This window comes from Aethalodelphis obliquidens, unplaced genomic scaffold (genome assembly GCF_003676395.1).
Source record: "Aethalodelphis obliquidens isolate GAN/ISIS:26980383/991018 unplaced genomic scaffold, ASM367639v1 scaffold66, whole genome shotgun sequence".
Lineage (NCBI taxonomy): Eukaryota > Metazoa > Chordata > Mammalia > Artiodactyla > Delphinidae > Aethalodelphis > Aethalodelphis obliquidens.
Window position 1 is genome coordinate 8,458,807 of NW_020838010.1, and position 11,216 is coordinate 8,470,022.

Genomic DNA, 11,216 nt, shown 5'->3' on the forward strand with positions numbered 1-11,216 from the left:
ACGAGACCAGGACATATTGTATGTAGAGGAGATTTTTTTCAAAACTGATGCTTTTGGTGAACACATAAGTTTAAAACATTTTTAAAAGAATTTATTTAAAAAGAATTTATTTTCCTGTTATTTTATTATTTCTCACAAGATATTTTTCTCCTGAAAGGTAGGTGAATTAGTTCTTAATCTTTTTATAAAATGGTGCCTTGTGAGACTGTAAACATTTTCTTTTTTTTTTATCTCAAGTGTGTGTTCTTTCCATTTTAATATCCCTATGTGGTGCATTGCTCTATGGAACATAGCAATCTACTCTGCAGTATCATATCTTATCAAGCCAGGTTTTGTTTGTTTGCTTTGTCCTTGTTTACATTTTCCTTTTTCTGCAGCAGTAGAAATACACAGTAGGTTCAGAAAGGAACTGCAAGAGAGTCTAATATCAGCAGCTATTTAATGGATAAGTCAGTATTTTACAAAACCAGTTAGGCTCTGGGTGGTTTCCTTTTCCTTCCTGTATTAGGCCCTGCCTGTCTGATTTCAGCACAGCAGAGTATCTCTAAGTTATATATGAGAAAAATTGAAAGCCAATTTGCACTCAGCCAAACACCATAATGACAAATATGCTGACACAGGGGTATCACTGATGCAGTGTATCACATACAGTGGGAAGCTTGGTGAAAACACATTCTCATGGTTTACCCTTTACTTGCTAAGTCAGAACCTCTGGGAGTTTCTGGGTCCAGTAATCTGTGTTTTAACAATTTCTCAAGGTTATGCCCAATTTTCAGAACCACTGGGCGAGTGATAACTATTACAGAGCAATGCTTCTTCTCTTTCAGTAGGACACTATCTCTATTTCATTTTCTTTCACCTTTTTCTTAATTTTCAATGGAAGGATTTGTCACTGAAACATTCGATTACCTCATTATCTATTTATAAGTGGATAAAAGCCTTTGTTAAAATAGTATAAGCAGGGACTCAATTTATCCCTTTGGAGTGGGGGAAACTGTAGGAGAAGGGGTGTATGCATGTGGTCCCAATAGCAGGTCACTGCAGGACTAGACACAAAGGATTGTTCTCTTCTTTCTACAATTTCCATTCTTTTGTTGGTCATCATAGTTTAGTAGCAAATTTGTTTGGCCTAATATGATCTTAGTCTCCTTATAGAACATAAAGATGACTTGAAAGCTGGGTAACTCTCTCATGCTGGGTGTAGAGATGAGCTGTGAGATCCAGTCTGTAGAGAAAGAAAAATGAAAACATCAAATAGAGGCAACAATGAAAAGACCATGAGATCACAAGAAAAGAGAAAGACAAACACACAGGATGAATAGTTCTCAGATGACTTTTCAGTTCATGTTTCCACTACCTCATGAGGCCTGGCTGTATTTCTGCCCTTGGGGTCTGGGAGAAAGAAGTACATCTTTATAATAAAACCTCCCCGTCGCTTATGTTAGTGTGAGTTTCCATTGCATACCAACCAACCCCCCGACTCCAGGACTTAAATTCTTCTTTTTGTACCTAAATCTCTGTCCCACATCTTCTCACACTGCTATGGCTTTCGCTTATTTTGAATATGCTATTGGGTTGGCCAAAAAGTTCGTTTGGTGGCTCTAGTAGCACTTAGTTGTCTTTAACTTCATTTGAAACAATTTTGTTAGATTGCATTGTGACGGCTGTCATATCAGTGTGCATTTTAAAAAAAAAACATCAAAATTGGTGAATTTTTGTGTAGCCATTTTAATATTGAAGATGGAAGAAAAAAGCAACATTTTGGGCATATTATGCTTTATTATTTCAAGAAAGGTAAAAACACAACTGAAACTCAAAAAGATTTGTGCACTGTATGGAGAAGGTGCTGTGACTGATCGAATGTGTCAAAAGTGGTTTGCGAAGTTTTGTGCTGGAGATTTCTCTCTGGTCCACGGTCGGGTGGACCAGTTGAAGTTGATAGCGATCAAATTGAGACATTGAGAACAGTCAACGTTATACCACGCGGGAGATAGCCGACATACTCAAAATATCCAAATCAAGCGTTGAAAATCATTTGCACCAGCTTGGTTATGTTAACCGCTTTGATGTTTGGGTTCCACATAAGTTAAGCGAAAAAAAAACCTTCTTGACTGTATTTCTGCATGTGATTCTCTACTGAAATGTAATGAAAACGTTCCGTTTTTAAAACAAATTGTGATGGGCGATGAAAATACTGTACGCTAATGTGGAATGGAAGAGATCGTGGGGCAAGTGAAATGAACCACCACCAACCACACCAAAGGCCAGTCTTCATCCAAAGAAGGTGATGTTGTGTATATGGTGGGATTGGAGGAGGGTCCTCTATTATGAGCTCCTTCCAGAAGACGAAACAATTAATTCCAACAAGTACTGCTCCCAATTAGACCAACTGAAAGCAGCACTTGACAAAAAGCGTCCAGAATTAGTCAACAGAAAATGCATAATTTTCCATCAGGATAATGCAAGATCGCATGTTTCTTTGATGACCAGGCAAAAACTGTTACGGCTTGGCTGGGAAGTTCTGATTCATCTGCCATATTCACCAGACATTGTGCCTTTGGATTTCCTTTTATTTAGGTCTTTACAAAATTCTCTTAAGGGAAAAAATTTCAGTTCCTTGGAAGACTGTAAAAGGCACCTGGAACAGTTCTTTGCTCAAAAAGATAAAAAGTTTTGGGAAAATGGAATTATGAAGTTGCCTGAAAAATGGCAGAAGGTAGTGGAATAAAATGGTGACTGCGTTGTTCAATAAAGTTGTTGATGAAAATGAAAAATGCCTCTTATTTTTACTTAAAAACCAAAGGAACTCTTTGGCCAACCCAATATAGTAACAGCTGGAAGATGTCTTGGAGTAAGTGTGACTACTGCATTGCAATAAAAATTAGGAAGTAATTTCTTACAACTGTGACATTATATGTATATCAAAGCTAAAAAAGAAATGCATTTTCTCCCCTAATTATTAATACGTTTAAAGGTGATACCCTCTTATATATCTTGAAAGGTCCTCAGAAAGTAAAAGAATCTTTCACAACTGAAGTGACATCGCTATTGATCATTCAGAATCCCGAGTTAAACTCCTGATCAAAGGCTTCCTCTACAACATAAAATGAAATCCTTTGTTGTTTCATGAGAAATACTCGTCATTAGAGTTTTGTGTCAACGTTCCATGAGATGAAAAAGTATATAATTATGGTCACAGTTAGCCTTATATTGTTATACTTGCATTTAGGAAATTGAATTGTAAAATTAAAGATGTAGAAAACAATGCTCCAGGGCTTCCCTGGTAGCGCAGTGGTTGAGAATCCTCCTGCCAAGGCAGGGGACACAGGTTCGAGCCCTGGTCCGGGAAGATCTCACATGCCGCGGAGCAGCTGGGCCTGTGCATCACAACTACTGAAGCCCGCGCGCCTGGAGCCCATGCTCCGCAACAAGAGAGGCCACCGCAAAGAGAAGCCCGCGCACCGCAATGAAGAGTGGCCTCCGCTTGCCGCAACTGGGGAAAGCCCGTGCACGGCAACAGAGATCCAATGCAGCCAAAAATAAGTACATAAATAAATTAATTTAAAAACTCTTAAAAAAAAAAAAAAAGAAAAGAAAACAGTGCTCCAAATCACTTAGTAAAGAGTAAGAAATAAATTGCGGTGAAACAGCAGAGGCCACCCTGCATTACTTTGCTTCTTCCACCCGCAGGCTGAAATAAGCCCGAGTCTCCTCTTTAAGCAATAGCCTTGTAAACACAATCGGCACACCGCATGCCATAACTGCCTGCCATTTCTCTCCATCAGTATTAAGTCAAGGTAATAGTTAAGAGTGTAAGAAATTAATCTCACAGAGTGAGTAATCTTGGGCTACAGATAGATACATTTCCAGGTCAGTTTAGTTACTTTACCTAAGATCCTTTTGGGTACAGCTTACCTCTAGCCTCCTCTTCAGGATTGTACATTTTAATTCCATCCTGCTTCTTTACCCCTAGGCCAGGTAGCTCTCACTCAACATCTCTAGATACTAAAGAATTCAGGTTCTCTCTGTCAGATCATCTAGGCACAATCTGAATTTTCAGTAGATTGCAGGGATTAGGTCATACCCATAACCATAATTTTAGGGTCTCCATTAGCTCACATTTCACTAATGTGTAAACTAGAAAAAGTACCTCTTTGGCAAATGTATGTCCTTAGGTTCAAGGCTTGACGAATGGATCATGGGCTGGATTTCAATCCCTTTTCTCCCATGGCTGGACACAGCCCTGCCTGGCAACTGTGTGTATCTTGCACAGAAGGTTGCACCAGGCAGGCAGTAGATATATGTATACAGACGGAATATAGGGAACACTTAAATTTAGCTAAATTGCAGGCCATGCCTTCACAATTTAGGGTAATTCCTCCATCCCTCTGGTTTTTAAACCCAGAAGTCTCCCATGGTGAAAGAGAGTCAGATGTGCCTTTATTTGAATACCCACTGGTGCTACCTGTTACTTGAACAGGCAGCTTTTGAAACCCTGGATAAATGCCTCCATTAAAGCTTCCTCATTTGTAAAAGAATACTATTTACATAGTCTGCTGTGAAGGTTAAAGAAAATTATGTATGCAAAGCACATTTGGCGTTGTAGAATATCAATACATCCTATTGTCTTTCACTGTATTTGTCCTTTAGCCTACTTTCTCTACTTATTTGGATAGCTGTTTTCCTCTGGAAAGAACAGAGCCTAAAACTCTGTGCTCAGTTCTGTTCTCCTCTGTCAGATATTAATTATCATCATAATAATAGTTAACATTTATTAACTGCTTACTGTATCTAGGGACTATTCCAAACCCTTCCATGTATTATCTCATTTAATGCTTACACCAGCTTTATGAGGGAGGGACAGATGTGGTCAGCGGTTTACATTTGATGAAATGAATCTGAGAGAGGATAAGTCACTTAACCCAAATTACACAAATAACTATTGGCTGAGAGGGATTGGAACTTAGGGTCTTCTACGCTAGAATCCTCATTCTTTCTTTCTTTTCTTTTCTTTTTTTTTTTTTTTTTAAATTAGGTGAGGTGGTAAGTCACCCAAATCCATTTTCTCCCATCTCTGCCCTGTTCTGTGTCCCAAGAGAGTGGCCTCAGTGGATTCTATCACCCAGGGGTCCTTGCCCTCTGGTTTGTAGTCGGGTTTGGCCAGTGTGGGGAAGTGTCAGGTGATTAAAGGTGGGAGGAAGAGACCATTTGGGATATTTCTTCTTGCCACCTGCCCTTTGCCTTGGCACACTTCTGACAGTGGCTGTATTCTTCTGTGGTCACAGCTGCAGCTTTCACCAAGCTCTGGTAACCTTAGTTCCTCCCCCATCTCTTTCTGCTTTTGTAGTCATAGGATAGACTCCTCATTCTTACCTACTCAAATTATACTATCTCCCAGGAAGTCTCTGATTCATTACAGGTTAGCGTTCGTCCTTGTGAACATTTACGTCTATCATCTAAAATTTCTCTGCTTTGTGATCAAAGAGAACAGAATGCTCCATACGAAGAATGCAGTCCCCGAATTGAACATGGCTTCTCACGAGAGTTGTGGTTGAGATGGTGGGTTCTGGATTCTGAGCGCTGGAGTTCGCATCTTCTTGCCGTGGGACTTTGGGCAAGTTGCTTAACCTCCATTGCCCTCCATGCCTGTTGCTTCATGTGTTAAATGGGAGGGAAAAACATCTACTTTATTAGCTTTTTTGGGTGAGGATTAAGTATTGTAATACATGTTTAAAAAAAAAAAGTATTTTGAATAGTGCCTGACATACATAAAGACCTCAGCAAAAGTTGACATATGAGTATGCATATTTTCATCTATGACCTAGCCACCATACTTCAGATTACAGTGTACACCCAAAAGTATGCCATACCTTAGGAATTCTTGTTATAAGAAAACTGAATTTAATAAAACCAATGATCGGGGTGATTGCGTTTTACTAAATTATCTTTTCAGAAAAACATAAGACCCCTGGATATATTTAAACAGGGAGCTTACTCCTCTCATACATATAAAATGGAATGATTTATGAAACTTAAATATTTTTCAGAAAAAAATCACTAATTTACTTATTGCTGCATAGCAAGTTACCCCCAAACTTAGTGGCTTCAAACAGCAAACATTTATTTTCTCACAGTTGCTCTGGGTCAGGAATATGGAGCAGCCTCTGCTTGAAGATCTCTAACACAGCTCAAAAGAGGGAGGAGTTGCTTTCAAGCTTGCTCACATGGCCTAAGTCCCTCCCCGGCTATGGCTAGTGATATCAGTTCCTTACTACTTGGGCAAAGAATTACTCAAAATATGATAGTCGGCTTCCACCAGAGCAATGGCAGAGAGAGAATATGAATGAGATAGGGTGAGAGATGGCAAGTAAAATGGAAGCCAGAGTCTTCTTATAAACTAACCTCGAGAAATGACTTCCTATTTTATCACTTTCGCTGTATTCTGTTTGAGACAAGTCACTAGTTCCACTCCACACTGGATGAGGGATTACACAAGGGCATTCATCTCAGAAGGCGGGTGCCTTTGGGGCCATTTGAGGGACTGCCTACCTGAACTGAAATGGAGGAAAGCAAGAGATACCTATTCATCCATTTTGTCAAACCCAAATTATTAGTTAAGGATCAATTTCTGAAATGTTATCGATTTAGAAGTTTCTTATTAGATTTCTCTTCTCCATGCTTAAGTATAATTTTCATGAATGTGTGCTCCTTTAAAATCATTCTCCTTTCAATATTTAGTATAACTTTCCCTGGATGCCCATCTCTTCCTCCTCTTCCATTAGCTTTTCACCTATGTTTCCCACCAAAAACGTTCAGGAAAGAGACAGACTGCATTAAATCAAGAGCATAATTATTTCCATTGCCCCAGATGTGATGCATATGGTTGGGGAACTGAGTCCTTTCTTTGAACTGGATTTAATTAAAAGACCATGAAATCAATATTAAGATGGGGTCAAGTTTTAACAGTACTATGAGACCGTAGATTAGAACAAGAGAAATCGCATCCAGAAATGACTTTATGGGTGTCAGCTGAGTAGCCTACGTGATACTTGAAGCTTTTCTAGGATGCTGTTTTGCCGCCTGCTTATATGCATTGAAAAAATTGTCAAAATGTGTCAGAAACATACTCGCTCTCATTTTTGCACACTAACAGTAGTAAAGTTGGAAGCTGGTGGAGTTTGAACATTAATATACATTTCTGTGAGTTTAAGAAGCAACTTATGATTTTTCCTCACCTTTCCACATTCCATTCCATTCCATTATAGAAATGGGAAGATTTAATGGTCTTATAATATGTTATATCTTCTACATTTCTCCTTCAGTGTTCAAATAAAGCTCTTGCCACTGGCATCTGGGAATGTCAAGAACATTCTAGACCCTCTTATATATGTATTTAACTAACCTGACTTTGTGTCTTAATCCGGCTCTGCAGACAGAGAGTAAACCCAGGGAGTGCCTCATCCTTATCTTACGTACCAGCCACACTAAAATTATTGATTACTGTCTCCATACCCATTGATTCTGGCAGTGGCAAAAATACAATGTGCAGGCTAGTATTTTTTTAAAATAAAGATAGGCCCATTTTGTTTTAATGTATTACATAGGCAACAAAGGAAAAAGTAAGTGTAGTCCCATTTTTCGTTCCACTCTTTTTTCCGAAGTCCTCACTTTAGCATATGTATATACTTTCAGGATGGTTCTATGCACCCACAATCAACTATATCTAACTAACCCACTGAGTCTCATATATCTTGTTTATGTGGCCACCTGGCATCATAACATGCATTTTGTTTTGTAAATTGTTTTATTTGCTTAACAATATATCTCCAGTAACTTTTTCAGGGCAGTATATATAGATATTATAAACCACGTTACTAGCTATGTGATATTCTATATATAATAATAGCTGTATAGCATAATTGAGGTATGATTAATTTAACCAGTCTGATACTGATGAACACTTACATTGTCACCAACTTTTCCCTACTAAAACAATGCTACTGAAAACTATTTTTGCCTGCTTAAAATACTCAGAGTTTTGTACGACAAATTCCTTTTGAATCAAACAATACATGCATTATACATTTTATAGAGATTGCCAAGTTGTTAGTGAGCTACAAGAGAACAAACATAGATAACAATATCAAGAAAACAACACGTGAACAAAGCAAGAATTTCAACGAGACAGAAATCATAGAAAAGAACCAAACAGAAATTGTGGTGCTGAAGAATACAATAGAAATAAAGAATTAAAAACTCAATGGAGAACTTCAACAGCAGACTTGATCAATCAGAGAAAAAGAATTACTGAATGTCAAGGCAAGTCACCTGAGCTAGAGGAGGACAGTGGTCCACGAGGCTCATTGCAGACAACATGGAGGCAATGTGTGCAAGCCAGAAGAGTGCCCCAGAGGCAGCGTCCAGGCCATGGGTGTGGCAGGGAGGCCTGGGCTTTTGCCTCCCTCTGGTTCCTAGGGAGCTGGCCAGCAGTCAGTGCAGAAGCAGCAGCAGCAGAGGTGTAGGCTCCAGCCCATCTTCCTCCTCTGCTTCAGCCTGAGCTGGGGGTGTCCAGGTCACCCAGGTGGCTGGAAAGGGGGTCAGCTACCCAAGAATGGGAATTCTCTTCACCAGGATATGGAGACTCGTCAAGCACCAGGAGCACAAAGTTATTGTTGGGGTGGATAATGCAAGGAAAAGTATCATCCTTTACCAATTTTCTGTGAATGAAATTGTACATACATCCCCTGCAATAGGAAGTAATGTAGAAGAGATAGTGATTAATAATACATGCTTCCTCATGTGGAAAACTGGTGACCAAGAATCTCTTCATTCTTTCTGGAACACTTACTGTACTAACAGAGATTTTGTAATTGTTGTGGACAGTACAGACCAAGAATTTCTGTAATTAGAGAACTCTATAAAATGTTAGCCCATGAGGACCTAAGGAAAGCTGGATTGCTGATTTTTGCTAATAAACAAGATGGTAAAAAGAATATATGACTAGCAGAAATCTCCCAGTCTTTGGAACTAACTAACTTTTATTAGAGATCGCCAGGGGCATACCCAGGCATGCTGTGCTTTTTACTGGGGAGAGACTATGCTAAGAAGTTGAATGATTTCACAATTTAAGATTAGATGATCTCTACTGACCTCTCCTCAGACTTTATATAAATCAAGTGTTGGACTTTACCTGAAAGCTGTAAAAATGAATGAACTAATTTGTCTTCTTATAGAAAAAGTTTAAGACCACTTATTTGAAAGCAAACATGAAGTCTCACCTTCCAATCTGCTTTCTCATTAGCTCTTTCCAAACCAAGGGCTTAAAGCTGTGATTGACATTTTTCTCATCATAAGTCCTCTCGGGACATCGTATAGTCTGTGCTAGGTAGAAAGGGAAAGGAAGACATTTTTAACTTTGAGAGCTTTATTATCAGTATAACCCTCCCTTGTTGAATGTTGTTCTCTTCTTGTTATATTTAGTCAAAAGACAAATCAGCACAGATATTCAGTTTCCAATATTTTAAAATGTAATATAACTTACGAAAAGTATTTTGCATAAGGTTGTTTATGTATTGTGTATATACTTGAAGTTCAAGTTCATGCTTTATGTTCTAAGGAAAAGCAAATTACACAAAAGTTAATATTCTTAGTTATGACCATAATGAGATGAGTATGGGTATTGGTTTTAAGTGCCATTTTATACTTTTTCCCTATGTTCTCTGTATTATACTAACCAACCCCCCCAAATCACTGAGCTGCTCTTAAAATAATAATAAAGGAAAAATCTTGACATTGTGTATCTACTGCTTTGTTGATCAAATCACATACATGAAACTAAGTAATCCAACTGAGTGAAATATCAAGTTCTTGGCTTAGAATTACTAATGGGCAGAATTGCACGTTGAGCAATTATCAGATTGTTGCCTTTATTGGACCCTATGCCATCTAAATTACTGAATAAACTGTTAATCCATCAATCAGCCTATCATTAAGTCTATTTAAAATTATGAAGTGATTTTTTTCAGCATTAATTAAAAACTGTTGTGTGAAACATATCTACCCAGAAAAGTATCACCCTATAAATATTACCAAATAATTTAGCTAGAGTCTTCTTAGGTATTAAATCATATGTCCAGCATTTCAAGTGAATTTGAGATTAAACGTAAAACATATTTTCTAAGCAACAGAGATAATTTTTTAATTTGAAAATTTCTTATTAGGAGTTGGAATAGTTTGACAATTGTAAAAACAAAAAAAAAAACAATAAAAACAATTCTTAATGCTTTCAAGAATTTGGTTTAAAATTTGATCAAGATGTTATATTATTTTCACTAAGAAGTAACTTGGCCCAAAATACCTTTCATGTTTTCTTAGGGTATTTTCTTTCAGTATCTGAAAGTTGAAGGTATTTTTATTGTAACTGTAAACAAACTTATACTTAATGTGTTAAAACATATTCTTGAATATTCAGTGTATCTTCATGCCTTGAAAATCTGAAAGCTACTCCAAACTGGCTGTTTTAGAATATTCAAGAAAAAAATAATAACCACTTTTAATACCAGCCTTTTAGATTTCATGAAGATTTTGATGAGGGATAATATTACATGCTATAAGCACTGACAGAACTTTGAAAGTTCCCTTCTCTGAAATATAAACTACCAATATCTAAATCCAAGACAACCATGGGAGATCAGTGTTTAACACTGGATGTTTTGTGTTTTATATTTATACTGTAATTGTCAAAATGCAAGTATAACATTTTAATACTTGTCAACGTGCTTTTACAAAAGTAAATCCTAAGTTACTAAGCTTTGAAGACAAGTCATTTTAAATTATACAGTCACATGAACAAAAAGGAAAAAGAATGAAAAGTGTAAAAAAAAATCCTATAGGACTTATGGGACACTATCAAAATGAAAAAACATATGAATTATGGAAGTCCCAGCAAGAGAAGAGAGAGAAAAAGACAAAGCTTAAAGAAATAATGAATTAAAACTTTCCAAAACTTGGAAGGGAAATGGACATCAAGTATCATGAAGCTCTAAGGACTACAAAGAGGGTCAATCCAAAGAAGACTACACCTAGACACACTATAATAAAATTGTCAAAATTCAAGGAAAAAGAACTATGAAAGCAGCAAAGAAAAGTGGCATTGCACCTAACTAAAAGCTTTTGCTCAGCAAAGGAAACAAAATCAACAGAGTGAAAAGGCAATC

General features: G+C 37.5%; 1 pseudogene; it reads left to right on the forward strand.

The window, feature by feature from the left end:
* The first annotated feature begins 8,549 nt into the window (after nucleotides 1-8,549).
* On the forward strand, nucleotides 8,550-9,112 carry LOC113610977 (ADP-ribosylation factor-like protein 5A pseudogene; annotated as a pseudogene).
* Nucleotides 9,113-11,216: the final 2,104 nt, after the last annotated feature.